The sequence below is a fragment of the Canis lupus genome, chromosome 11, assembly GCF_011100685.1.
Source record: "Canis lupus familiaris isolate Mischka breed German Shepherd chromosome 11, alternate assembly UU_Cfam_GSD_1.0, whole genome shotgun sequence".
Taxonomy (NCBI): domain Eukaryota; kingdom Metazoa; phylum Chordata; class Mammalia; order Carnivora; family Canidae; genus Canis; species Canis lupus.
In genome coordinates this window covers 69,870,992-69,895,148 of record NC_049232.1, presented here as the reverse complement: position 1 = coordinate 69,895,148, position 24,157 = coordinate 69,870,992, and the positions used below count along the sequence as shown (strand labels likewise).

Sequence of the window (24,157 nt, the reverse complement as noted above, 5' to 3'; positions counted from 1 at the left end):
AACACAACTGAAGTCAGTTGCTTTCCCTGGACAGTAGGTTGTGTGTGTGTGTGTGTATGTGTGTGTGTGTGTGTGTTGGGATTATAGATGATTTATGTTTTCTGTGGTTTTGAATTTTTTTTATATAAGAGAACCATGCAAACAGAATAAAGATAAGTATATTCCAACAGAAGGAATTAGTGTTGCAATTCAATAAATGCTATTTATACTATGAAGCTAACAATATTAAATAATAATGATGATAATATTAAGCAAAAATAGGGAGGCATCTCATGAACACCATGTTGAGCTGAGGAAGCCAGACTCCAAAGAGGGCATGCTGCCTGATTCCATCAATATAAAGATCAACAATAGGCAAAATCAATTTATCAGGAGCTGTGTATCAGAAGTCAGGAGAGTGATTACCCTTGGTGAGCGTACGAGGAGGGCATAAGAAGTACGCTTCTGGGTGGATGGCAATGCTCTGTCATCAGGCTGCTGTTACAGGTGTGCGTGCAATTTGTGAAAATGGATTGAGCTGCGCACTGGTGATTTGTGCACTTTTCTGTTTGTATGTTATACTTCAATGAAATGTTGACTTTAAAAACAAAACAAAACAAACAAACAAACAAACAAACAAAAAACCTTATCCCGAATCACCAACATCAGTTGTTTAGGAAAGATGGCAGCGTTGTTCTGGTGTGCTTGGAGGAAGTATCCCATAAATTTGTTGTATTTCACATCTTTTTAAAATTCCAAACTAGTGCTTATTGGTTTGAAAATTAATGACTTTTACACTCGCATTCTTCACTGCCTCTTTGTTTTTTGCAGTTCTCAGCACAATGCTTCTTATGAGTTACTGTAGCATTCAGGGCACGGTTTTCTGGACCTTGTCCGTGATTCACATTCTGAAAGGGTAAAGAGAAGCCAGCCAGCTCTGCTTTCTCCAAATGATAACATAGGCATGCCCAGTGGTTTATGGAGGGAGAGAACAGTAATTACTGAGCTGCACATATGTAAACGTTCCCAGATTTTAGTTGTAGTGTATGTAAATGTAACTAGTCCAACAAAATATAATTGTTGGAATAACTAGCACCAGTTTCTTCTTTGGGAGTGAGTTATCTCTTTTGGGCAAAAGTACCCTACTATGTCTCTGTGATAGAAATCATGATTCCGAGGGTCTGGAATTCAGGATTTCAGGAAAGAAAAAATAAAAAGGCAAAATGACTCTTCATAAGAATGGAGGAGGAATGGATTGTGGTTCTTTAGAGTTAGAGAAGCTAAGAGAATACAGGTAGTTCAGGAAATATGAATAGATGTCCTTGGTGGTATAGAAAGATATTTTAAAAATGAAGATACTACTTTATTTTATTCCATTTCTTGAATTAATCTGATATAAAGCCTAGCTCAAAACTCCACTGATCAATGGTTGTCTCGTGTGGCTCCTGAAAACAGGGCTAAATTTCTCATTAAGATTGGTATCACGCATGTTATTAGAGAAACAGAGACCGGAGAAAGAAGGAGCTCAGGGGGCAGATGAGATCCCAAGGAAGAGTCACTGGGTGTCTGGGTAGGCCTTTGACTTCCACAGCCATGGAAATGCACAGGTCATGGAACTGAGGAGACGAGGGAGGAGGTTCAATGACAACTGAGTTACATAAATGTAAAAGTGAGGCCTCTTGAAATCATGCTTCCACATTGTAAGTGGAATTTTACAGTACTTTTAAATATATACAACAGCTCAATGGTCCTCAACACTTGTAGAAGGGAAATTTGTGCTTCTTTTAACAAAGCAATAAATCATAACAGATTTGAGAGTTTATGATATGCACCACCCCTTGTGCTAGGTGCTGGGGATGCAGTGTTGAATACATCAGACATGGTCATGACTTTTGTTTAGACTTATGGTCTAGCACAGGCAGCAGAAATCAACAAATTATTATACAAGTGTTATGTCCAATGCAGGATCCTATGGGAGTCTGTAATAGGAAGTGCAAACTTCATCTGGGAAAAAGAAATAGCAGTATCTCAGGGAAGAGGATTAAGAAGGCAGGCTGTGTTGCGTTGCCTTAAAGATCAATGAAGAGAAGGGCACCCAGGTGGTTTAAGCAGCTGCCTTCAGCTCAGATTGTGATCTGGGGTCCTGGGGTCAAGGCCCCCTGTGAGCCCTGTGTCGGGCTCCCTGATCAGAGGGAGTCTGCTTCTCCCTCTCCCTCTGCCCCTTCCCCACACTTGTGCTCTTTCTCTCTCAAATAGATAAATAAAATATTTTTTAAAAAATCAATAAAGAGTGGCATAAAAAAGGTAGAGACACTCAGGTGATATACAAATTCAACCTGACTCATCTCAACCCATTTTAGCTAGTTTTTTAATAACCCATCAGATTTATGCTAGACTTGTCTTTTTGTTGTTGTTGTTGTTGTTGTTGTTGTTTTAGACTTGTCTTTATGGAAAATTCAAAGGTGAGTGTAGTGAATTTAGGTGTTACATTTAATTAATTAAAAAGTGCTCTCAAGTTTTATAAGTAATCCCTTTAAAAGTTATTCAAGCCATTAACTTTTTTCTTTCTGGAAACAAAATGTCATTTAAAAACTGGTGAGAGGGATCCCTGGGTGGCGCAGCGGTTTGGCGCCTGCCTTTGGCCCAGGGCGCATTCCGGGAGACCCTGGATCGAATCCCACGTCGGGCTCCCGGTGCATGGAGCCTGCTTCTCCCTCTGCCTGTGTCTCTGCCTCTCTCTCTCTCTCTCTGTATGACTATCATAAATAAATTAAAAAAAAATTAAAAAAAAATAAATAAAATAAAAACTGGTGAGAGAGAGCCTCTGCTCAATTTAACATAAAGTCCATCGCAATAAAATTCTGTTATTCTACATCTTAAGCATCAAATCATCTTATCAACAAATAACATGCATGTGATCTTTAACATTAGGAAGTCTATGTGTTTAAACAGCTAAAAATAAAACAGTGGGATGGAAGATTTTCCCCATTAGAATGGAAATACTTAGAAATAGAGAAAATAACCAGTCATGGCAAGATAATTTCAGAAGATGAGCACTTACTGAGAATTCAAATCAGCATTCTTTCCATGAGGGGAGGATTTTTAAAGAAGTTAAAATAGTTGAAGAAAAGGAGAGGGCAAAAATAAATAAATAAATAAATAAATAAATAAATAAATAAATAAATAAGTAAATAAATAAATAAGAAAGAAAGAAAGAAAGAAAGAAAGAAAGAAAGAAAGAAAGAAAGAAAGAAAGAAAGAAAGAAAGAAAGAAAGAAAGAAAGAAAGAAAGAAAGAAAGAAAGAAAGAAAGAAAGAAAGAAGAAAGAAAGAAAGAAAGAAAGAAAGAAAGAAAGAAAGAAAGAAAGAAAGAAAGAAAGAAAAGAGAAAAAAAAAAAAAAAAAGGAAAGGGCAGCCCAGGTGGCTCAGCAGTTTAGCGCCGCCTTCAGCCCAGTGCGTGATCCTGGAGACCTGGGATCAAGTCCCAGGTCGGGCTCCCTGAATGGAGCCTGCTTCTCCTTCTGCCTGTGTCTCTGCCTCTGTGTCTGTCTCTGTGTGTCTCTCATGAATAAATGAATGAAATCTTTAAAAAAAAAAGAGAGAGAAGGAGAGATGCAGTTTATTTTTAGGATAATGCTCAGATTTATTTTCAAGTTCTTATAGTAGAAGAGGTTATGTTAATCCGCAAGGATTCTTCATTTGAGAACAGTGCCGCCTTTACAAAAAATAGGACATTCCTCAGATATAATCTTAACTGAAATGTTTAAAGTATCAAAACTATTTATAATCTATGCCTCTATCTTTCTGTTTTCTGGTCCCACTAATATCTGAAGAATCTCCAAATTATATGAATATATATTTACATACTATGTGTTGTGTGAATATACGCATGTCTGTGTATGAATATGTGTGCATGCATACTTTACACACACACAAACACACACAAAAAGCCTAGAAGCATGGAAATTCGGGACAGTGATCATGACATGATATTTATACTTTTCAGCTACGTATTCTGATAAAGCTTAAATTTTTTTTGAATGAGCATGTATTCATAATTTATCATTTAAGTAAAACAAAGAAAAGGGGAAGAGTGATCTAATGCCTCCTGTGGTTGTCTTCCTCTGCCTCTGGCTACGGCAGCACAATCCTATTTGTGTGGGGCCATCTCTGTATGGAGGGCAGAGGATGCTTATTTTTTTTAATCCTGTGCCTAGCAACTAATAAGCACTTAGTAAACACTTGTGCTGGATCAGTGCCTTCTCAGCAGAGACCAGATATTTCAAAAATATAAAGAAACCCAGAGGGAAAACTAAATGCCTGTCAATTGGGAGCTAATATAAAGCAGAGTTTATCCAAATACCCAAAGATGGAAGAGCATGCGGCTCTCGGGAACTATGGTGCTATAAGAAAAGTGAATAAGCTGATAGATGTTCAGAATATATGACATAAGGAGTATACGTTCCCAGATGCGATGAACAGCAGGGACTCGAGTTGGGTACTAGAAGAGGGAATCATCCCTTTCTCCCATTCCATCATGTTCTCATGACCATAAATGTTCTCATGTAGAGAATGCCAATAGGAGCACTTTTAGCCTTTTCAAGAGAAAAAGTGGCTATTTTGTTTTCTGTGTAATAAAGCATCTGACTTTATTTTTTTCTTTTATGTTTGCCAATGGCTTTTAAGCTCAGCCTTTTCTCTTCCCTGTCTGCTCTGCATCTCAGCAAGTCCGTAATAAAGGCAATGCCCCCTCCTGTGGGTGCCCTGGCAGATTCAAATCAATCAAAGACCTGTTCACACAGGGGGTCCCTCCCCCCCGGCCCACTCCTGGGTCACAGTAACAAACCAATGCCAATCGCCATTTCCTGTACTCTGGAGCTCATTTTCAGACCAGCTGGGGAGCCTGTCCTGCTCTCCCAGAAAATTGATTATGTGAGTAGTAAACCTTCTCAAAACCACTCGGTGTGTAGATGTAGTGTCATTAGGCTCTGCGTCTCCATCTCATGTTGGGTGGGGGGTCCATCCTGTTTCTTCAGAGTGGCTGCAATGCTGACCTTCATGCCCATTGGCTGTGTCCCAATGTCTAAGTGAGTCTTCATTCCAAAACCACAATCTGTGCCCCATACTGTGATTCTGGGGTCTAGGATCTACAGACTACATCCCTCCTTTGCCACTTCTCTGCCCATTAGGCTCCAGAAACAGCTGTGGTCTGCAGGAGAGTGAAGGGGCTTCCTTCTGGACCACTAACTGTTTTCACCAACTTAGCTTTAGCACTAACTCTTCCCCTTGTAGCAGCCGTTAGCTCTAGCTTCAGACTCTCTCCCACACCAAGAACCAGTTCTGTCATGTACCCTTAGAAAAATCAGTTCCAGCCAGGCTGTTCTTGGTGATCAAAGTCATAGCTCCAAGATGCTTCTTCTCCAGCCTCTTGTTAGGTACTGGGGTACCTGCTGGCCAGCACCCGTAGGACTACTCCTCTGTGCTTCAATGTATGAAATAATCCCAACCTCCTCTTTGTTCCTCAAACTTTGGTACCTGCTTCCTTCAGCTACTCCTTTATCATCTCACTTATTCTTTTTTTTTTTTTCATGTTTCCTTCTCAATCCCCTCTATTAGATTCTCTCTGTTAAAATGATTGGTATGATTTCTGTTTTGATTTGATCTTTCCCACTACAGACTGATTTGATCCCTCCTACTACAAACTGAAACTTGTACAGATAGATGAAGCTACATTGTACCAAACTTTGGAAATAGTCCCCTATCTCTGCTGCATAGATTCGAAAGAAAAGCATGGATTTCCCTTGGGTTTTCCTGCTTCCATTTGCTAAGAATACCTGCAAACGTACTTAGAGTCAGCCTCCTAGAGATGAGCCCAAGGTTCTACTATTCACCCTTTTTCCTCTGCTTTCCATTCTTTGTGAGGCAGGTATGTTTTCCATACAGCTGACAAGGTGAATACAGTCAGATGTAATTCTCCCCACAGTGGATCTGAGGGCACAGGCATGGTCCTTAGGAGGACTGCACTTTAACATCAGATGTCAGCCACTTCTCTAACTCTGTCTTAGAAAGGACACCTACAAGTTAGATATTATTAAGCCTCTTTTATTATTGGCTCCACATTTGACACCCTGTTTTTCTTTCAAATACTTGTTATAACCTAGAAAGGGAGAATATTAAATGAGTGGTACTCTTAATTTCCAACAGGCAAAATAATAATGAAAATCAAGCAGATGGGAAACTAGAATAGTATCCCCCAAATACGTGGAACAACTGTATCTCTGAATGATTTTAACTTTTTAAAAAAAGATTTACTTACTTTTTTGTGAGAGGGAGAGAGAGAGAGAGAGAGAGAATGAGAGAATCCTGAAGCAGACTCCCTGCTGAGCTCAGAGCCCAATATGGAACTCTGTCTCACAACCCCGAGATCATGACCTGAGTGGAAATCAAGAGTTGGATACTTAACTAACTGAGCCACCCAGGGATCCCTCTCTGGATTATTTTAATACTTATATCTTTTATATCTCTCTGAATTTGACTTACAATGAACTTGCATTATATTTTTATTAAAGAATAATTATAATATTTTTTAAAAAGACTAAATCTGGAGAGAAATTACACTATGGGAGGAAAAATTGAACTCTTAGAAGCAGAAGATTTATAATCAAACCATGTTGCTTCAGCCATGCCCGCAGTTTCTTGTGTATCCTCCTGGCCAAGAGGAGAAATAATGGTCCAAATGGTACAAGAGGAAATTAACCCTAGGAAAGGCACATAAAGGACTCATTTAAGAAGCATAATAAGCAAAAGAGAATGAGCAGGTAGGGAATGGAAGGAGATGTGAGCCAGACAATTAAGGGTAAAGCAAGAGGAAGAAAGAGCCCAGGGTTTGCAGGCAGTGGCATCTGATCTACCACCATCTATGGAGATTTCCTCAGAAAAGAAGGCTGGCTCCTGGCCCCAGCTGGCAGCTTCTCCAATCTCGCTCTCCTGTCAGACATCTGTCAGCACTCTGTGAGGACCGTTGGAAATCAAGGCCCTTCACAGTTTGTCTTGGACCTCTTCAAGTCTTCCCACCCCTACTGGCTACTGAAAAGGAAAGGGGAAAAAAGTTATAAAGTTTCTCTAGCCACAGTGAGAATAACCAAAAAAAGAAAAGAGAACAAGACAGCCTTAACAAAGGCGATGTGTTCCCAGGACGCCTCATTGTCAAAGGCTCCATTCATTCATTTGTTCACTCCCCCAAATATTTATTGAGCACAACTGTGTGCCAAGCATGGCAGTCAGCATTGGCGGGCGACATATTATTAATGTCAACCTGAGCAAGATGTTCATTATCTTGCTCCACGTTCTTCCCTCAAACAAAATACAGCTCCTAAGGCCTCAATCCACTTCCACCCTCATAAGGTGTTCTCTTTCCCCTGAGATCAGGGTATAGATTACACCTAACACATGCCTAGGTATCTGGGAAAGGGGAAACAAGACAAGGGGACTCATCTTCAGTTGATCCAAAGGGACATATATCTAACCAGTGATGCCTTCACCTGCTTTCAGTTGACTCTGAAACTTTAAGCTCAAGAACATGTATTTGAACTAGGTGTCATTCTTCAAAAGTACATACATGCATAAATGCTTTTCACATGTTGATGTCTTTATTCATGCTATTTTTTTTCTGGATTTTCCTTTATCATTTTTCTACTTGCTGGCAAACTCCTACTCCATTTTTTTTTCCCTATGAAATACTCTATATTCTTTATACAAGAACATAGCTAGGGGCACCTGGGTGACTCTGTCAGGCATCCAACTCTTGATTTCAGCTCAGGTCATGATCTTAGGGTTTTGAGATCAAGCCCCACATTGGGCTTCATACTAGCCTGCTTGGGATTCTCTCTCTCCCTCTCCCTTGTCCCTCCCCAGCCCTCTTTCTCTCTCTTAGAAAAAAAAAAAAAGTTTATCTAATGTATGTAGATAGATGATAGATAGATGATAGATAGATAGATAGATAGATAGATAGATAGATAGATAGATAGATAGGCTAGATGAAGGAGTACTGAGAAAACAACCGTGTGTACTTCACTCAGCTTCAAAAATAGAACATTACAGAACCTTTCAAGCCATCTCTGTGCCCTTCCCTATATGCATTCCATTATCCCTCTTCCAACCTCCAGAATTAACCACTATTCCAAATTGTGTTTTTATCAACTCTCCCTTGTTTTTCTATACTGGATTTTCTACAAATATACAACTCTGTTTACTGTACCTGTTTTATACACAAATAGAATCATACTACATGCATTTCCTCGTGAATTACTACTTTTAATCAATCTTATGTTTTTAAATTCTGTATATTTTACATGCTAACACTATGTGGAATTTTGCAGTTTAGTTTTTTTTCCTATGTTGTATAATATTCCAATGAAATAACTATACTACGGTGAATCCATTCTATTGACTATGGGAATTTGAAATTTTCATGGTTTATTAAGAGTAAAATCAATGTTGCTGGAAATATTCTTATAGAATATCTTATACTTTACATGTGCAAGTTTCTCCTAGGCTATATTCCTAGAAATATAATTGCTGAATTTAGAGTTTTTGAAATTTTATAGGTAACACTAATTTATTTTCAATGTGTTTGGATCAATTAAAATTCCGTTGGCATGATGTCAGAGTTACTGTTGCTCTATGCTCTTTACAACAATCAGTATTGTTAGGCTTTTTTCCCCACCAATCTCAAATGTATGGAATTGTTATTTTATATTTTATTTGGCATTTCCTATATAAATGATTGGAATGAGTGTTTTTGAAAATACTTACTGTTTATTGCTTTTCTGCTTTCATGAAATATCTGTCCATGTCTTTGTTCATTGTTATGTGGCCACATGCTCTATAATCTGTATATTTTACATGCTAACACTTTTAAGTGCTGTAAAATGTCACAGATACCCTTTCCAAGTGTATTGCTTGTATTTTCACTCTCTTTATGATGACTCTTGATGAACAGAGGTCCTTAATTTAGAAAGTGAAATTAACTATCAATCTTTCCCTTTTTGAATGGTACTTAAGTATCTTTTTTAAAATATTTTTACATTTCAAAGTTGTATATATATATATATATATATATATATATATATATATGTATATATTCTCCTTTTCTAAAATTTTAAATTTTTAATTGATTTTTACATGTACTATAAGGAGACATGCCCTTTTTCCAGTGATGGATCCCAAATGCTAATTATCCATCCTTCATTATTCTGCAATGTCCTTTTTGCCATATACTCTTTATGCAAATGCCTGTCCCATCATTTAGCTTCTTTTTTATTCCATTGGTTTGTCTCTTCCTGAAACAATATAAAGTGCCTTAGTTACTGTAACTTCAAACAAGTTATACTCTATGTGTAGGCAAGTTTCCCTGTCTTATCTTTTTTTGAAATATCTTTAGTTTTTCTTTGTCTTTTAGTAAAAATTTCAGAATTAGCTTGTCAATTCCACACATATATACATATGAAACAGAAAATCCTACAGAGACGTTGATTGGTATTGCATTAAATCTATTAATTTGGGGAGAATCAATATCGGTAATAGATTGAGTATTTCTATCTATGAGTATTTCATGTTTCTTCACTTACATAGTATGTGTACAGTCATTATAGAAAAGTCCAAAAAATTAATTATAGAACTACATGATCCAGTAATCCCACTTCAGGTTATATATCTGAAGGAAACAAAATCAGTATCCCAAACAGATATCTGCACTCATGTTTACTGAAGCATTATTTACAATAGCCAAGTTATAAAAATAATCTAAGTGATCATGGATGGATGAATGGATAAGGAAATTGTAATACATTATATATATATATAATATATATATAATATTCTAGAATATATAAAATTATATATTTATATAACATATTAATATAGTATCATAAATAATATCATATGTTATATATAATGAAATATTATTTAGCCATGAGAAAGAAGGAAATCCTACCATTTGTGATCACATGGATGAAAACTGGAAGACAATATGCTAAGTAAAATAAATGAGAGAGATAAAGACAAACACTATATAATCTCACTTATATACAGAATCAAAAAGACAAAAACAAAAAAAATGTTGAATTCAAAGAGAGAGTAGATCGGTGGCTGCTAGGGGGTGGGGGTAGAGAAATGGAGAGATGTTGATCACAGGATACATGCTTCCTCTTATAAGATGATTCAGTTCTGGGGACTTAATGTAGAGCATGGTGACTATAGTTAATAATAATATATTGTATACTTGAAATTGGCTAAATGTTCTCACCACACACACACACACACACACACACACACACACAGACACTCACACACACAAAAGGATAATCAAGCTGATAGATGTGTTAGTTAACTTCAGGGTTATAACAATTTATCAATGTATATGTATATCAAATAATAACCATTTGCAGTTTAAATATACACAGTTTTATTTGTCATTTATACCTGAATAAAGCTGAAGTGGGCATCAGGAAAAAAAAAAAGTTACTGCCCTCTGAAGAGTTGACACTGTTATTCACAAATAGAAGTTAACCTGTATTGACTATTTTTTCCTGCATCTACTGAGATTTACTGTTATCCTTACATATGCCAATATGATAAAAATATCTTAATAGATTTTATAATGTTAAATCAATTTTGCCCTCTAGATTATACTGATAATAGATAATGCTAGGTTTAGATTATGACACCATCACGGTGTGTGGTTGAATGTTTACTTACTAATTTTTTTTTTGAGTTGATTGTTTTACTCCCCATTGTACACCACTTTATGAAGTATTGGACTAGATGATTTTCCAAACCAATCTAGAATTCAGGAATCCAGTCAATGGTACAGTTGAATGCTGAGTTCAAAATAAAGAGGGCTTCCTGGGAGCACTGGGCACTCAGGGAAGTCACATACTGGGAATAGTAAAGAGATGAGCTTTAGATTATCTGGGACTGTCTAGCTGAAATCTTAGGACATGGGCTGGAATAGTATTAACTAAGTAACTATGAGGTAGTTAAGTTTGCTAAGAGGCTTGACCTGAGTTAGACCTTGAGATTCACTCTATAAATTGTAGACTACTAGGTACAACCAAGTTATCAGTTCCTACATTCATAGTGTTAGTTGGTATCTGACAAGAAACTCAACATGAACTTACTGTGTGCCTGCAGTTACTCTCTCACTAGTATCAATGTTGCTTATGAGAATGCAGTCTGGATCTTATAGTAGAATCATTAGGGACAAGGACATTTCTCCAAATAGCAGAGTACCTCAAAAGGACACTAAAATACATCTTAAACAGTGCCTGCTTTCCTAGTAGACAAAATATTTAGAAATCCAATGGGCCATTCTTTACCTGGATCTATACAATCTCTTGTGGGTGGGGAGCTGTTTGCATGGCTCGCTTTGCTCAGAAACAAGAGATAGCTTGCTTTTTGTTTTTTTTTTTTTTCCAGTTCCTATTTATTTTGCAGCAATTGAAATATTTCCAAACTGCAGTTAAAGAGAATTTCAGAGACATCGAACTATCTTGAAAAAGCTGTACAATTCCACAGGCTACCTGAGTCAAGATTGCAAGTAAGCAAGTACATGTTATAGTCTTTGAAGGTTGTCCATGCAACACAAGCTGACCCAGCCAGCATCTTTCCACATTGCAGAGTAAGAGACATACAGTGAGAGACCTGGTCTTCTTACACTGTTGCCTATTAGGTGCAATGGAATTTTTTTTAAGTGGTTATTTGTTAATCCAAAAACATCTGATTCTTGAAAAATCTGTTTTACTAATTGAGGGAGAGTTGATCTAGATATTGACAGTTCACTTTTTACAAATGATCTCATGTTTCAAGTTTAACTTATTTGAATTCTATGTCTGGATTTGCCATTGTTTTACTGTATGGCTTTGGGCTATTTATTGATTCACCTGGGGCTCAGTATACCAATGATAAAGCATAATTAAAATGATGCAAAACAAACTACAAAACAAAATTTGGATTGAGTAGTCACTAGAATTACTTCTATTTTAAAGATGTGTGGCTGTTGAGTAATGACTGCAACAAGGATTTTATCAGCTATAACTATCTGAGAGGCTACTTCTAGAAGCAAGTCTTTTATGGATTTTGGTTCTCAAAGACAGTCTTATTCATGCCCAAGACACAAGAGAGGCTGGCTGACATGAATACATACCTTGGGAAATCAGTGAGTAGGGTGAAAATAGGATATTGGGTTATTACCCAACTTAGCCATCAATGCATTTCCAAAGTTTTCACATTAAAAAAAAAAAAAAAAGACCAAATTTTGAAAATTCAAAAGGCCTTTTGTCAAATAGAACAAGGCAATCAAAAGAGAATAAATGGGGTGGTGGGGCCATTTCAGAGTTGGGAGTTTTAGAGGAACAGAAACTATGGCTTTTATTTTAGATGGCTGAATAATAACATTTGATTCTCCCTTTTACTAGGTTTGTGACACTGGATGAGTTGCTTAACCAGAGCCAGTTTTTTGGGCATGTGACCTGTACACTCACCTAAGACCCTGCACTTAGAAGTTCCCCCACACTTGATTTCATATTCTGCTGCTGCCATCCTGAAATTACCAATAGTTTTTTTTTTTTTTTTTTTTTTTTTTTTTTTTACCAATAGTTTTTAACATTTTTCATTTTCACTGGGTCCTGCAACTATTTAGCTAGTCTCAAGCTTCACTTTTCTGAAGCTGGGCTTTTCTACCTGTGAAGTGAGAATAGTAATACTTGTTCAGAATCACAGAGAGGACTGAGATACTTACGAAAGTTCCCAATGAACTCAGTGTATGATGCGTTTGCTAAATAAATGATAAGTCTTAGTCTCTACTTTGATCCATTTCTAGACCCAAATCTAACTGTTCTTTAAAAGGAGACACAAGACTTAGGGTTTTTTGTTTTTCAGGGTTTTTTGTTTGTTTATTTGTTGCTTTTTCCTCCTTACTTTATGTTCACAGACTGATGCAGTCCAAAAGTGGAAGCATAAAACCATCTTGAATAAAAGCTATTTTTGGCCGGCTTAGAAATATTAAATATAATAATATTTCTCATGTGTTTATAGTTGGTTCTGGGACTTCCCATGGATTGATAGTTCTGATAAGGCTTTTGAGAATGTCAACACTATACTGCATTTCAAACAGTACAGTGTGTCCCCATCAACAATTAACATGGAGTTTGACCCCTTAGACATCTTTTCTGGACAAATAAGCCCTTAAATGGCCAATATCTTACTTCAGTAGATCTTAAGTTATGAGGGTAATGTGAGTTGTTACTATGGAAGAGTACATTATTTATCTTCCTTGAACTCCCTGTTTTCAACACATTATCAGTTTTTAAAGAATATGGGTTCTTCAATTTCAAAAGAGGTATTTTCCTCTCACCTCTTATGGAAGAGATCTTGATAAATATCTTTTGTTTGATTTTATTTCTAATACACATTTTTCTTTATTTTAAAATAATTTGACATTATGGTTGTATTATTGCATTTTACCTAGAATGGAATGGAATGGAGAGTCAAGGGATTTCTAACAAAATAAATAATAAAATTGTAATGATAGCTCACTTTTAATGAACTATGTACCACTATTCTCAAGAATTTAACATGTCTGTTATTTTATCTTCATAACAATCTTCTGAGGTATGCAATATCTCCCACATGTAAATGCAGAAAGTGAGATTAAACACAATGAAGTGAACTGAACATGGTCATATTAGTTGTAGCACGAGACTTGAATCTATATCTGCTCATTTCCAAAACCTGCATTTATAGCATTTATGATATCCAAAGCAAAAATATCAGATAAGCGAAGGACTTACCATTAAGGAAGGAGAAGGTCAGTTGCTATTCATTCATTCAGAAATTCAACATATGTTCATTGAGCATATGATAAGTCAAACACTATCTTAGGCAAGGTGCCTACAGGTAGATAGGGGCTAAAAAAGTGAAAGGCAAAGCCATCCAAGTAAATGACTTATTTGAATTGTGCTAAATGGTATGAAGGAGAAGTGTAGGATACTTGGTGAGTGTGTAGCCAGAGAATGGGTTCCAATCTGGTATGGAAGAAAAAAGTCTCCTAGTATGATAGTATACTTTATCATTGAGTTGTAGAAATATCATAGACAAGGAAACAGTCCAGAGAAGAAAAACAACCTGCTTAAAATCACACAGAAAGTCAGTGGAACATTTGGTGGTCCCAGTTTGTATTCCAGGGTTCTTTCCTCTGTAGGGGGCTTTACACAATGATAATGGACTCTATTTTCTCTGAATAGGATCATGGGACTATATGCAGATGAAAGATATCCTTTTCCACCGATGAGAAGTCATGCCCAGAAACAGTCTTGTGAATGTCTGTGTCTTCTTTCATAACTCTCTGGACATTTCAAAGAATGCCACTACCTTGACTGAAGCACATACACGCACATCTCTTTCCCTAAGTGTCCACATATCTCTGGACAGTCCTATCCTGTTTACCACAAAACCAAACAACTCTGAAGATCGAAATATGTGTAAGTTCTTTAAAGGTTAAACATGTTTCTTCCCCTTGAGATTTATGTGTGTGTACTCTCAAGGTTTCCAGGCCTTGGCCATCGCCTCAGGGAATAAGACAGTTTGTTTTGGCTACAGTTTGGGAGGAGCTCGATTGAAACATTGCTTAGATAAATGACACAAACCCTACCGGTGATGTCATGGCTTTGTCATGGAGCTGTTGCAAAGAAGTCCATTGAAGTTATTTAAAAGGAATACTTGAAGGGTTGCTCTTTATCTTGGGTTTTTGAGACTGAACCTTTATTATAACCTCATTATTTTAGATAACCTGTATTTCAGTTCACTTTTGGGCTGTAGTTCAGATCACTTTCAGAAGTACATATTCAGCATCTACCAGGGATTGTGTTTGGTGCTAATAATTTCAGAATGAATTAAACATTACTTCTGATATTTCTTCTTTCTCTCCTTCTGTTTTTTGCTTCATGACTTCATCCTTAATTTTTTATTGCAATTAGTCACAGAAAGGCAATTTATAATTTGGAGGAAATACTCCTTATTTACCATATTGCATGAGCTCCAAGAAAGTTCTATTTTTCTTAAGTTAACAGTTTATTTATTTTTTAAAAGATTTTATTCATTTATTCATGAGAGGCAGAGAGAGAGACAGAGAGAGAGAGAGAGAGAGAGAGAGAGGCAGAGACACAGGCAGAGGGAGAAGCAGGCTCCATGCAGGGAAGCCTGATGTGGGACTCGATCCTTGGTCTCCAGGATCATGCCCTGGGCCAAAGGCAGCGCTAAACCGCTGGGCCACCGGGACTGCCTGAAAGTTCTATTTAAGTTCTAGACTTTTGTAAAGATAGTAAGTAGAAAGCTGAGTTCTCGGGGATCCCTGGGTGGCTCAGTGGTTTAGCATTTGCCTTTGGCCCAGGGCGTGATCCTGGAGACCCAGGATTGAATCCTGCATGGAGCCTGCTTCTCCCCCTGCCTGTGTCTCTGCCTCTCTCTCTCTCTGTCTTTCTCTCTCTATCTCTGTGTCTCTCATGAATAAATAAATACAATCTTTAAAAAAAAAAAAAGAAAGCAGAGGCAATTTCAAGATAATATTCTTTAAAACCTGTGACAAATATAGCTTTACATTATATTTTAATTGGGTGGTAGTTAATTGGATGACTATTGTCTTGATGGCTTTTCGATGTCCAGAATATTTTATAAAGTGTTGTATAAAGGTATTAATAACCACAAAGTGGTGTGGAGACCTAAAGAGGAACTCTTGATTCAGGATGGGACAGGGAGTGGGAGTAAGGATGTATGAAAGGGAAGTCTTCCAGATGAAGGCAATGCCTACAGTATCAGAAAGATGACTTTAAAGAGGTGTGAAAAAGAGTGATATTCCAGGCAGAAGAATCCTTTGGATAAATGCATGATAGTGTAAAACAACAGAGTGTTTTTAAGGGTCTCCAAGACCAATGCTATCACTTTATAGATAGAATTCCTGGCCTCTGGAAAGAGAGGGTTGGTGTGGGGCACTTGTGTGTTAGTGTCAGAGCAGGGACCACAACACCAGCTTCCTGACTCCATATCACTGGTTTTCTATGCCAGTGTGAGATTTTTGTTCTGTATGTTTAGACTACATTCCAGGACCTCACTGTTGGTCAGGGTTCCTATAAACATTCCAGTTATCCCAAGCAAAATTCCTCAGCACAGGTTGCATGAAAGTGAGTCCAAGACCACCCTCTTTGCTAGATGAAGGATTGTTAGAGTTTGTTATGTGATGAACAAATTGTGGAATGTCTCTAACTTTCTAACAGGGATGAGTCTTAGTTACTGTTATTTTGAAAAAAAAAAAAAATCTCTCAAGCAACTTTATTTTGACCCAAGTGGAAATTTAAATTAACCTACTGTCCTCCTCTTTCCTTCTCATCTTTTCTCCTCTGCAACGTTATTCTCAAAATCTTGTTGCTCTAGTCGCTGAAGGACAATTTATGTTTTGAGGGAATATATAATTTAATTAGCATATTGCAAGAAGCTCAGGAGAGTTCCATTTGAGTTCTAACCTTCCTTGAGCCGGGTTAAGAATGGAGGAGATAGACTGTTTGACCTTGAGCAAACCACTTCTTTTGTTTCATTCTTCTTATCTGACCACTGAGAGATTGGACTGGCTGGTTTTCACATTCTTCTCAACCCTAAAGTTTAATATTTTGTTTTTCTAAGTTACTGGCAGAAATATTGAGTTTCTTACAACTTATTTTCAAAAATTAAATATTTTCCAGGAGTTTGATGAAAGGAAGAGCTAATTTCCTAAGCATGAGCCTGCTGATGGATTACACAATCTCCCTCACTGGTTCTTTTAGCCAAAGATCATCACTGACTTTTCCTACCTCTTGCAGCTCTCTTCCTTCTTCTAGCATGGCTTCCTGTTATGTTCCTTGGATGATTTTCCATGTTTCTCCCATGACCAAACAAAAACAAAAACAAAACCAAAAACAGTGTTTCTACAAGCATGTGGAGGGAAGCCATTTGAAATACATCAATATTTTAGTAATTTAAAACAATTCAATTCCCTAGGAGCAGTTTGCCATGTACCTCTGCTGCCCTTCTTTTCTATCATATAAGGAAAAGTATCCCAAGTAAGTACAAGGCTAAGATAAAAGGTAGAACTAATTTCCTCTTCCAGGATTGCTATAAAATGGGATTTTTTTCCTTCTTTCATCTCTAAGTGTGGGAATAATGTTCCAACAAAGCTAGGTGGAAAGAACATTGACAGGTCTTCATTCCTTAGCTATAAGATCACCAACACCCTTTGGAGAACTGATAACACATATAAATTAGTTCACTCACACCAAAAGAAAGCCTGGTTTCCCAATGGAACAGTGGGAACATTCTGGGAAAATGCTTACAGAAATCTGTTATACATGCATGCTATGGTACAGTCTGACTGGTTTCCTCATCTCATTGCCTCTGAGTTTCTGCCTTTTCCTTATATTCCTCTAGTAACATCCTGCTTGGAGTTTCCAGAGACACACAATGTGTCATGTCTTTTTCCAAATTGTTCCATCTTCAAGGGATACCCCTTTTATCACCTATTCTTCCTGGCATTTCCTGGAAGAGCCCCTCAGATCACTCTTCCTAAATATCCATGAGTCAAGTTCTCATCCTAATGCTAATTCCACTCCATCATGACAGTTCTTACAATGCACTCCAACAGCTTTTAAGCATCTACTATGCCTGGAGGACACAGTCTCCATTTGGCTCATCTCAAAACACTCAGCACATGGGCAGCTAGGCTCTGAAGAGCACTGGATAGCACTGAACTAAGAGCTAGTGAGATAAACTCTGATAAATATATCTTCCAAACACATAGATGAGCACGCAGTAGACTTCCAACACATGTGTTGAATTTATAAATAAATTGGGGTGCCTGGGTGTCCCAGTTGGTTAAGTGTTCGACTCCTGATTTCCAGTCAGATCATGATTTCAGGGTCATGAGATTGAGCCCCACGTAGGGCTCTGTGCTCAGCAGGGAGTCTGCTTGTGACTCTCTCTCTCTCTCTCTGTCTCTTTTTGTCTCTCATCCTCACAGCCCTTGCCCCACCTTCTCTCTCAAAAATAAATCAATCTTTTAAATAAAGATTCTCTCTCTCTCTTTTCATCTGCCCCTCCCCATGCTTCCCACCTCTAAAAGAAAAAAAAAAGATTAATAAATTAATTTTAACTAGAAGAAGAAAAAATTCATTGTTTTTTTTTAAAGGTGTGACATTTTGGTTGGGTAATTTAAGAAACAGATTTACCACTATTCAAGAGTGTCAAGTTTATTTCAGAGACAATTGGACTCTCTCTAATTAAAGATGGGTGTTTTTTTTTTCAATGGGTATAAAGTTTCTGCTATGTAGGATGATTAAGTTCTAAAGATCTATTATTCAATAGCAGTGTTTTCTTACCAAGAAACACATACATACACACAGACACAAAACAAGGAAAGTTTTGGAAGTGATGGATATGTTTAGTACCTTGTGGTGATGGTATCATAGGTATATGTGTATGTTAAATCCATAGATGTATACATTAAATGTGTGCATTTGAGAAGATATCAATTTTATCTCAATAAAACTAAATTAAAAAGAGATTTTAAGAAAAGAATGAAACACAATTTCCTCTTGTTTTTTCCAGGATAGTGTATACTGCAAGGGAGAAAGAACTCTGAGGCAGGGTTTAGCAGACTGAATTCAAATCCTAACTCTACCACTTAATACTATATTGACTCAGCTTCCCCACTAAGTAGAAAGGAAATCAATCTCCTGAGAAGGTTGTGACAAATGAGCAAGGTAACACTTATAAAAACATTTTGCAAACATTGAGGCAGTTTGCAAATATTAAGTCAGGTGGCACTTCTGCTTTCCTACTGAGCTACCCAATCTATCGGTATTTTTCTTAACCAGAGGAAAATTGAAGGATGTGACTAGCAGACAAAGTGCCACTTTCTTCTTCCTTTAGTTCCAAAGCTCTGCCTATTGCTAATTTTTTTATTAGCTTTATTGAGGTATAATTGACAAATAAAATGGCATATGTTTAAAGTGTACAATGTGACGACTTAAGATACATGTATTTTGTGAAACAATTACCTCCCTCTGGTTAAATGACACATCCATCACTGCCCAAAGTTAACTTTAAAAAAAAATATGATGAGAACACTTAAGGTCTACACTCTTAAAAAATATATATTTATTTGAGAGAGAGAGAGAGAGAGAGAGCTAGTGGGAAGGGATGGGCAGAGGAAGAGAATCTTTCAGGCAGACTCCCTGCTGAGCTTGGAGCTAGAGTGGGGCTCAACCCTATGACTGACTCATAAGATCATGACCTCCGCCAAAACCAAGAGTGGACCCTCAACCCTCTGGGCCATCCAAGTGCCCCAAGGTCTACACTCTTTTTTTTTTTTTTTTGTCTACACTCTTAATAAGTTTTTCTATGACTAAATTTTTAGGTGTCAGAGATGATTATAATGAACAATTGACTCAGTCTTACATTGCAAGGCTTGTTGAGTATTTTGGAAATTATTAATTAGAATTTGACTTAAACCAGTTATTAATGGAAATTCCGAGTATTAATTGAAATTGATAGGTTTGCTTTCTAGTTACACATGAGAATTTGATCCTGTTTCTTTCTTTGTGGCATTGAGAAAATTCCATCTTCCACATCCCTCCCCATTTGTTTTCTTGTGATTCACAGTTCTCAATACTCTGTATGTAGAAAATGGATTGTTAAATTGCAGGTATTGCCCAAATTATTTATAGATCAGCATGTATCAGTGTTTTTATGTTAGCAGTGAGTAGTGGAAGGCAAAGAACCTAAGTATGAGTCCTGGCTCCCCTACTTTCTGGCTGTGTAACAGTAGTGAGATAGTATCAATCCCTTAGATTAACATAATACTTGTATTGATCCAAATATTGAGGGAGGGGGAAAAATAATACCCTACAATATCTTCAAGTCAGCCCATTAATCATTTATTGACCCTTCCTTTCATTAGGCAAATATTTATTAAGGTGTCAAGCCCTGTACTGGGTAAACCGGCATGAGCAAAGCAGACACGGCCCCTGGAATATACTGAAGGTCCACCTTCCATCTTGATCACTGGACAGGGTCCTGGGTTAAAAGTGTGTGATTGAGAGTTACTCTAAAGTAGCTCAATGGTGGAGCAAGATCTGCTTAAATTCTTTCAGTGATGTGTAACTCTATCCCTCACATTTCCTGAGGAACTGATGTGTTTGTTTGCTTGTTTTAAGATTTTATTTATTTATTCATGAGAGACACAGAGAAAAAGAGGCATAAACATAGGCAGAGGGAGAAGCAGGCTCCCTGCAGGGAGGCCAATGCAGGACTCGATCACGGGACCCCGGGATCACGACCTGAGCCAAAGGCAGACGCTCCACCACTGAGCTACCCAGGTGCCTCAGGAACCAATGTGTGTTTTAGATAGCCCTTTCATTTTATGAAATCAATCTCCCAGGGACTATTTTCATTTTGTGAAAATGTTAGTTCCTGGTGTCCCACAGAACAATTTCCGCTTGGCTACATACTACATATCTTTTAATTTTTAGGAAAATGTGAGACAAAGGAAACAAGATCCTGGACATCAGTCAAAATTCTGACACAAAACAAGTTTGTTTTCAAAAACATCCTGTGATGATTAATTTTAAGTGTCAACTTGACTGTACCACAGGAAGCCCAGAAATTTGGTCAAACAGTATTCTGGGTGTGATTGTGAGTGTATGTGTGGATGAGATTAACATGTGAGTTGGGAGAGTAAAGTGCATTGCCCACTGTAATGTGGAGCTTCCTCCAATCAGTTTAAGGCCTGAATAGGACCAAAAGGCTGAGTGAGAAGGAACTTCTCCTACCTGACTGCAGTGAGCCAAGACATCTTCATTCTTTCTCACCTGAACATCAGCTCTTCTTGGGTCTCAAGCCTGCTAGCTTTCGGACTGGAGCTTACAAGATCTGCTCTCCTGGTTCTTATGACTTCAGACTCTTACTGGACCTATACCATCTGCTTCCCTGGGTCTTGCAGCTTGCCCACTGTAGATCTTGAGTCTTCTTAGCCTCCATAATTGTGAGACTCAACTCCTTATGGTACATCTCTGTGTATATAAGTGTTTATATGTGTGTATATATATAATATATTTATATATAGTATGATAAATATCATATTTATTTAAAATATATTTAAATATTTAAAATATATATTTATAATATATTTTATGATGTATTATATATATATCATATATAATGATATATATATCATGATAAGATATATATATATATATATATATGATAAGATTGGAAGTGCGCCAATGCCCTGGTATTTATGAGCAGTGTCCACACTGGGCAGGAGAAGGTCTGTTTGTATAGGAAAGTTATGGGCTTGATACTAGGCTAAGATATCTGGACTATCTTCTCAGGAGCATGGCAAGTCTTTGGAGGGTTTTAATCAAGGAATAGATGTGTCTGATTTGCATTCAGAGACATCATTCTGGCAGTTATGTGGGTTATGGATTGGAGGGGACCAGACTAGAGGCATTTGATGTTCTACCTTTAACCACTGATTGATTGGATATATCATGAACACCAGTTATGCGACTGGCATATCGCTGAGTACAAAGGTTAGGCCACAGACAAAGAGTGGGGACACAAGAATAAATCAAATGATTTTTCTATCCCCCAGAGATCTCACAGCCCAAGTAGTATTATAACTGTGATGTTTTCAGGAAAGATTTTGATGTTCTTTCCAGACTTAATTCCAGACTCTACAGCAGTTTCTCAATAACATGTGTGAGACCTAAGAGATCAAGCCAATAACTTAAATGAATTGAAGTATAGCTATCAGTCACAGCCCAAAGTGTTAAGTGAATCAGAAGCTTAACTGGCAGTCTTAAAACCTGTTTCCATTTACAATGAATTTTTTCATCCTCTGCCTTGTAAAATTCTCACAAAGCACTGAAAAGTAAGAAATCTTTTTGATCATATCCATCTATTACATAAGGTAATTGAGGCTTTAAAAAAGTTATATTATTTGTCCATTACACAGCCAAGAAGTATAGAATTAAAACCACATCCTCTCATTTCTAATCCATTTTTATTTTCATTAGTCTCTCTCTAGTCATTAATAATACACATCCCCAGAAGGTAGTTTATAGAGAGATTTGAGCTCCACGCTAGTCTCCCAAGGAGGCACAAGACAGAAATAAGGAGGAGAACTCACTAGTCAGTGAGGTAATCCACACACAGGTTGCTGAATCACCCTGGCACTAAGGAGGTAGGTAAGTGATTTTGCTCTTTTGTGGAGACTAATGCATCTTGCAGGAGCTTAAATGGCTTCTTGACATAGACTCTGCTCATGATTCCCATGGAGTCATTCACTTGTTCATTTACGTGCTCATTCATTCAGGATGTCTTCCAGCATATTAAAGCAGGCCAGGTCTGAAAGGATGATCTCACCCTGTCTGGGGAGCTCAGACCCTGGAATGGGATCTGGCAGGGATTTTCTCTCCTGTAAATGTGGGTCAGGAGGCCTGGGAGGCAGCACATCAGAGGGTTACAGGCCAAATAGCCCCTCCTGGGGGAGAGGATGGCTCTTTCTGAGGCAAACATCTGCATCATGTGTCCCTAGCCTCCTTTGGCCCAGGGAACTGTGCCTGTCTGTTTTAAATTGTAGAAATAGGAAAATCAACTCAGATTCCACCTTCCTTGCACTGAGCAGAGTCATTTCACATAAAATATAAATTCAGTCCAGTCTCCAGAAAAGATCCACTGCTTTCCAATCCAATTATGTGAGCCCAAAAGTGACATGTTAGTAATGAAGGAAATTGGGCTTTCATGTATGAAAAAACAGGACTCAAATCCCACGCTGAACTCATTGTGTGAACTTTACCAAATGACTTAGCTTCTCCAAACTTTAGTTTTCCCATCTGAAAGATAGAGAAAATTTTAACCTCCAACAGGACAGTTGGAAGAATTAAGTGGAAAAAACTAAAAGGATTTTAAGAATAGAATAATTTATTGTGTGGTAGGCCTTGTCCTACTTAGAATTTCTAATTGAATCATCACAGAAATCATTTGATGAGCCCTGAGACTAGAGGCTGACACATGACTTTCCTGAGGGTGGAAACCGTATCAGCAGTAGAGTGGAATTCAGAGACAAGCCCAGTGTGTCTGACTCTGCATTCCTGCCCATCAGCTTGATGATATATAATGTCGTGCTCTTCTTTTTTGATCTTTGGCTACTCTCCCCCCAGATCCCTTTCTCTACCTTTGCTTTCTTCGTCAGTGAAAATAATCATTTGGCTTGTTTGCAGATAAAGACACCGGAGGCTTATCATCTGAACCCAGTGCAGCCAGACGCTGGCGTCCCATTATCCTTCTACTAATGAGTCTCACCTAATTCAAGTCCTGTCACATAGTCAATGCGCAGTAAGTGTTCTCTTTCATTTCTCTACAAGTGGCTCCTATGTAAAAGTGCATCTGAGACTTTCCCCTTGGATACCAGTAGCTATGACAGGTATCGATGGGAAGACATACTCCCTGTGATGGGGAGGATGAGCAGGTACTGGAGCACATGGTTGCCGGAGGTTAAATGGTATCCAGAAGGCTCGCTGCAGTTTGGATGTGTGTATCTGCTGATGGCGTTTTCCATCTGGCCTCTCTTCTCCGGGTTTGGTTCATAGCTAGCAGAGGTCTGGGAAGGTACCAATACCAATCTCTCCCTTAGTGCAGAGTATAAACTAAAAGGGAATGGAGACCCACTCTCCACCCCCACTCGCACTTGAGGAAGCAACTACTAGAGGAGGTGAACTCTTCGGGTAGTTTCCTCAACAAAGTGACTGAGATGATCCTTCACATCTGTCGTAACTCTGTTGTCAAACTCTAGGGACTGCACTCTCTGATGCTTTATCGTCATCCCTGACACTCCTGGGAAGCCTCTTCCAGAGTGTGAACAACCAGTCTTTAGCACACTCAAATTTTGCCATCTAATAGACTAATATTAACTCATTTTATCATTGTTTTGTGCATCTAGACTTACCATGTCACTGGAAGGTGGGACTTAAGAATGACTATGGATGCCCTAACAATGACAGTGGCCTTACAAGGACTGGCTGTGGAGTCAATCA

The 24,157-nt window shown here is 37.8% G+C and overlaps 1 long non-coding RNA gene across 1 annotated transcript in view; it reads right to left on the bottom strand.

The window, feature by feature from the left end:
- Nucleotides 1-22,114: 22,114 nt before the first annotated feature.
- LOC111097890 overlaps nucleotides 22,115-24,157 on the bottom strand; it is an 82,360-nt gene continuing 80,317 nt past the window's right edge. The window contains exon 9 of the long non-coding RNA XR_005367219.1: nucleotides 22,115-22,957. This is a non-coding gene — a long non-coding RNA (uncharacterized LOC111097890). The remainder of the gene's footprint in view (nucleotides 22,958-24,157) is intronic.